This window comes from Sarcophilus harrisii, chromosome 2 (genome assembly GCF_902635505.1).
Source record: "Sarcophilus harrisii chromosome 2, mSarHar1.11, whole genome shotgun sequence".
Taxonomy (NCBI): Eukaryota; Metazoa; Chordata; class Mammalia; order Dasyuromorphia; family Dasyuridae; genus Sarcophilus; species Sarcophilus harrisii.
This window is the reverse complement of record NC_045427.1, coordinates 526,475,745-526,482,234: the sequence shown is the minus strand read 5'-3', so window position 1 is coordinate 526,482,234 and position 6,490 is coordinate 526,475,745.

Here is a 6,490-nt window from a genome sequence, read left to right as displayed (position 1 = left end):
CCATTTTGTCCTGTCATTTCCTCCTTGTTTTGTTTTGCGGGTGTTTTTTTTTTCCTTTTGCCCTCTATCCCTGGCAGAATCATAACTTTTCACTGAGGCATCTAATTTCTTAGCCTTGGAGCAGAAGAGAAACATTTTTCAAATTTTCCAGTGATAGTCAAGGGGGGTTGCTCTGTGTATACACTTAGATGAATTAAGCTTAAAGCCTCCCCACTTGGATGTGTGAGCCACCCAGACAAAGATGAAGGTTAACATAGTTTAAGGATGAAATATAGACCATTCTGTGCAAAACCACTGTGTTGCAGTTTAATTAAAAGAATTCATTAAAGTGGTGCCCCATCCAAGGTAATTAGTATGCGTAATTTATGCTTTGCCTAATACACAAGGGCAGTAGCCTGAATAATAAACTCAAGTTAACCTTAAGTGGAAGAGATTGGATGGTCAGATGTTTATTTAGCTCAGGTTTGCTCACGAGTTAAGGTTAAAGAGGTGAAATTCAGTTACACTTAATTAATTAATACCTCAGATTTTCTTTATGAAAATCCTATCTGCTCAATTGGATAAAAGTTTTGTGCAAAATGACATTATGTCACTATTTGTATGATTAGCTGATTTGGTCCCAGTTTGAATGAATCTCACTAAGATTTGATTTACATAGACGAAATACAATTATCAAAGAAACATTGCACAGATGTCATCACCAGATTGTATGAAAGAAAAACATAAAAGAGGGGAAAAAAGGCATTCAAAGAAGGGCAACCAGGATTGATCAACAGGATTTGATGAGACTAATATTACTTTATGTACTTAAAGACATGAGTTTGTTTTAAGGCTCAAATGAGATTATATGTGAAACTTCTGTGAAAACTGTAAATCACGATTTAAATATAAGCTAGTATTACCAACAAAAGACTTAATAAAGAGAAAACAGCATAGCACTGTGGAAAGATTACTGGACTACAAGTCAGAGAACCTGGATTCAAATTCTGACACATACTTTCCATGTGACTTTGGCTAAGTCAATTTGCATCTCTAGATCTCTGGTACTTTATCTGTAAAAAGAGAGGAGTAATTGAGAAGTCCACATGACCCTGAAGACCTATCCAATAATAATCTAAGATTCTATAACCCTGTGACTTGCTGTAGGTCTTCTTAGTCAGAGAGTTTATGATATGAAGGCAATTTTGTATTTCTTAAGAATATCTGAACAGAATATAGGCCCTGGCAGGCATTACTATACTGGAAAGGCCTAAGAGATAAGACAATAGTCTATATGTCTTTCATCCAGGGACCAGTCTAGCTAGATTTTAAAAAGCTCAGGGGTTTTTTTCCCCCTATGTTTGAGCTTTTTCAGTATGTTTATAAAGAAAGTTTAGAGACTATAGAAAGTAATAATATTTGTTATGTCATTAGGCGGAATTCATATTTCAATTATTTTACATACTTTATCACATATTCATTCTTCTAAATCTAAATCACTGAATCTTGCATGATTTGCTTTATGTACATTATTTTATAATCACATGGTGACACTGTTGCTTTAAAGGTTTCCTTTGGGGAAAAATAGAAAGGATTCAATCATTTTTTAATCAAAAAGTATTTCATATCTTTGTGCTTACTTTATAATCTCAATAAGCACGATTAGTATTCTTAAGACCTAATATAGATATAAAACATGTCAAACTCCTAAATAATAAAATATGCTATTCCATCATCATTAGGTTGGTACATGATGATTAAATTTTTCATCACAACTCATGAAAACCCTACATTATGGTGAAGAAGCATTGCTATCTATTTTGGTAGAGGTCATATTCTTATTTTTAAAAAATTGCTTTTTATTTTTTCAAAATACATGTAAAAATAGTTTTCAACATTCACACTTGTAAAACTTTGTGTTCCAAATTTTTCTCCTTCCCTTTCCCTCTCCCCTAGACAGCAAATAATCTAATATAGTTAAACGTGTAATTCTAAATATATTTCCATATTCATCATGCTGCACAAGAAAAATCAGATCCCAAAGTAAAAAAAAAAACCCATGACATTAGAAAGGAAAAAAAAAAACGGACAAACAAACAACAACAAAAAGGTGGAAAGACTATGCTTTGATCCATATTCAATCTCCATAGTTCTCTTCTTGGGTGTGGATGGATCTTTCCATCAAGTCTAATGAAATTGCCTTGAATCACCTCATTGTTGAAAAGAGCCAAGTCCATCACAACTGACATCACATAATCTTATTGTTGTTGTGTACAGTGTCCTCTTGGTAATACTCATCTTCACTTAACATCAGTTTATGCAAGTTTTCCCAGACTTTTCTGAAATCAGCTTACTCATCATTTCTTATAGAACAATAATATTCCCTTATATTCATAAAATATAACTAATTCATCCATTCCCCAATTGATGGGCATCCATTCAGTTCCCAGTTCCTTGTTCTTACAAAAAGGACTTCTACAAACATTTTTACACACGTGGGTTCATTTCTCTTTTTCAAATGATTGCTTTGAGATTCAGACCCAGTAGAAACACTGTTGGATCAAGGGGTATGCCCAGTTTGATGTCCTAATGATAATATTACAATTTCCTGAAATACTGCCTGTTGAAGTGGGACTTGAAAGGTGAATAAGCTTCAATAGGCAGAAAGAAAGAGGGAAGTATTCTAAATGGTTCATGAGCAAAAATTTAGAAATTAAAAGGCACCTTATCATGTTTAGAGGATACTAAGTAATAAAAATAATGATATCTAGCATTTGTACAGTGCTTAAAGGTTTGCAAAGTACTTTACAAATGTTGTCTCATATGATTTTTGGAGAGGTAGGTGCTCTTATTATTCCCATTTTATAGATGAGGCAGAAGAAATGTTAAGTGAGTTTTTGAAAATCATATAACTAATAAATGTCTGAGGAAAGAGTTGAATTTAGGTCTTCCTGACTCCAGGATCAACACTTTAAAAAATACAACATTTAGCTGCTTCTCATTGGTAATAGTCACGTGTTTCTTTAGGTCAACTGGGAAATAAAGCTAGAAATATCGACTGGAGGTATGGGAAAGACCTTACAGAATTTATATAATAGGACTTATAAATTCTCAGAACACCACCCATAGAGAAGAGAAAGGGTTTAAATTTGAAAGTCACAGTTTATAAAACAGACTTCTTTCTTTGAGAAGCGAAAAACTAAAAAGTATCAATAAATGCCAGAAGAGCTTGCAAAAAATTCACTTATTTGGATGATTGAGGAATATTTAGATATTTCCTTATCTTTTTGAGATCAATGCTCTATGGAACAACTTTGCTCTAATATTTGCTTTGGTGCCACTGTACAAGATGGAAGACTAGTTTGCGCATATCACTATTCTAAGTCAGTACAAAATTTCTGGTTATTGCATTCTGAACCTAGCAAACTGTGCACTAAATAGCTGTGGGAGCTTGAATAAATTATTTAATCTCTTGGAACACTTGTTTCCTTCTCTATAAAACAAAGTGGATTACATCACAAAATGGTTGAGGTAAGATTTGTCCTCAGGAATTTCATTTCCTCTTTTGAAAAGCCATTCCATGTACCTGCTACCACTTCCTTTCTACCGAAACATGCATTGCCTTAATGCTTTCCCAGCTTACCTTTTCTTCCATTGTAAAGATACATCTAAATATTCTCTTCCTGTGTTACAACACAGCAGAATTTCAATTACAAGGAATCTCAATGGATAGCTGATCCAACCTGAGCAAGAATGCATTCTATGATATGGCCAACAAATGGCCATCCAGCTCTTGCTGAAGATTTTCAGTAAGAGAAAACTAACTGCCACCCAAAGGAACTCTTATCACTTTTGGATCACTCTAATTGTTAAAAAGTTTTTCCTCACATGAAAATATAAATTTTCCTTTTTTCCAACTTCCATCCATTGCTCTTACTAATTAACTGCCTGGGCCAAGAAGAATAGCCAACTTTTCATTCCACAACATCCTTCAAATATCTGAAGGCAATTATCACATTCCATGTATGTATATATGTGTATATATGTGTGTGTGTGTGTGTGTGTGTGTGTGTATGTAGGTATGTAGGTATATATAAAATTCTCAGTTAGAAGAATACTATGCTATTAATGAAATTAACCCATTATAAAATTAATTTGGACTTTTATATAGAGTTATAATTTATTCTGTAGAATTCATAATAGTTTTAGATATAGGCATCTTTCAAAGAGATTCATTGAATTAAATGACAACAAGAAAATGGTGGAAGTAAGGTGAGGGGGTGTGGCAATAGCTATATATTTAATAAGCAAGTGATATATCTATATGTTGTCATGCCCCACCACTGAATATACATTTTATAGTCATTCCTTTGATCATATTTAATTATATGAGTGTGCATTGTCACTCTCTGGTAACATACATACATATTACATGTGCATTACTTATATACACATACATAACCATTCTTTTCTCTACCATTTTCTTATTGATATTTACTCAAGGAATCTCTCTGAAATATTTTTATAACTAAACTACTATGAATTCCAAAGAATAATATTCTGACTCTATAATAAAAGTTTGAATTAATTTTATGATGGTTAGTTCATTTCATTAATAGAAGTGTACTTCCTTTCTAACGACTAAGAATTAAAATAATAGAATCTTAGAGTTGGAAGGACCTCAAAGGTCATCCTGTCCAATTCCCACTTAAAGCTGGAATATACTCTAAAATATTCTCACAAAATTCTCATTTAACCTCTAGATGATTTTTATTTGAAACCTTTCAAGACTTCTTTGAAGGTACTGTCACTTTGGAACAGAGCTACTGCTGGGAAATTTCTCCTTATATTGATTTGAAATCTGCCTTCCTGCTTCCTCCACTCATTACCCTTAGCATATATTAAGACATAACTGTTCCTCTAATTCTTCTCCTTATAAGATTAAACAAATCCAATGCCTTCAAGTGATCCATATTTGCTTGAGCTTGCAAATATTTTTCTGAAAATGTGGTACCAAAAACTAGATACAATAATCCAGCTGTGCTATAATTAGGTGGTCAGTATTTGGAACTCATTCCTCTCGTTGTGGTTGCTCAACTTTTCTTAATACAGTCTAAGATTCCCCATTGGCTTTTGGGGTTACCATATCTTACTATTAGCTCACAGTATTGAATTTTCAATTGATTAATATTCATTTAAACCTTAAACCTAAATTAATATCCATTAAAATCCATTTAAACACCTCAGGGTAGTTGCCTGTGCCTGTAACTCCTCATCCCAGGAAGCTGAAATTGGCAGATCTCTTGAAGTCAGGAGTTCTGAACTGCAATGGGCTAGCCAAATGAGTATCAGAATTAAGTTCAGTAGTAATATGTTGAACCCTCCCCTGCCTCAGGATAGGAGGAAGTGTCTAGATTGCCTGAGAAGTAAATCAGTCTAAGTCAGAAATAGTACATGTTGAAATTCCTATGCCCAATTGTAGTGGTATTGGGCCTATGAATAGTCACTGAAAAAAAATGAGTCCTTAAAAATACATTAAAACCAGTTTTTTTTCACAAGGCTTTCATTCTAAACACACACACACACACACACACACACACACACACACACCAGTCCATACTAAATGAACCTGATTTTTTATTTTACCTCAAAGATAGGACTTTACATTTATTCCCAATTAAATATCATCTTGTTAAATTTGGCTTTTTCCAGCATCCAAAGATCTTTTTTGGATTTCTGTTCTGTCATGGAATATGTTAGTTATATTTAGTTTATATTTATGCCAGCTAAAATTACAATAATCAAGTGATAATCTGATTTTAAAGATTGCAAAATGCTTCACATACATTTTGTGATTTGATCTTGTTAACAACTTTGAAAGGTAGGCACTACAGATACTCAATTTGCAAATGAGGAAATTAAGGCTTTGAGCAATTAGATATTTTTCCCTTGTTCAGATACCAAATATATATATCAAAGATTGGATTTGAATTCATGTCTTTTTTGACTTTAAATCCAGGTTCTTTCGATGGTGCTATGATTTTTTTCCATATTATTGATAAAAAATATCGAATAAAAATGTTTTTAAAAGACTGTTATATACATAGTGTTGTATTAGGCATTTGGGGAGATTCAGAGACTTGTTCTTTATTCTCTAGAAGATTCATCATTATAAATGGTGAGGTAGGATATAAAAAAGAAAGCTAACAGCACAAGGCAGCATATATTCAACTATGTCATCAAATAAGTAATCTAGACAATAAGAGCTACAAAAGAACATTAAATATATTTAATTAAAGAACTATATTTAGATATATTACAGGCACCCAGATGGCACAGTGAATTGTGTTCCTACAATCAGAAAGATTCATCTTTTCACAAGTCACTTTACCCTGTTTGCCTCAGTTTCCTCACCTGTAAAATAAGCTAGAGAAGGAATGTCGAACCTCTCCAGAATCTTTGCCAAGAAAACCCCAAATGGGTCACAAAGAGTCAGATATAAATGAAATGA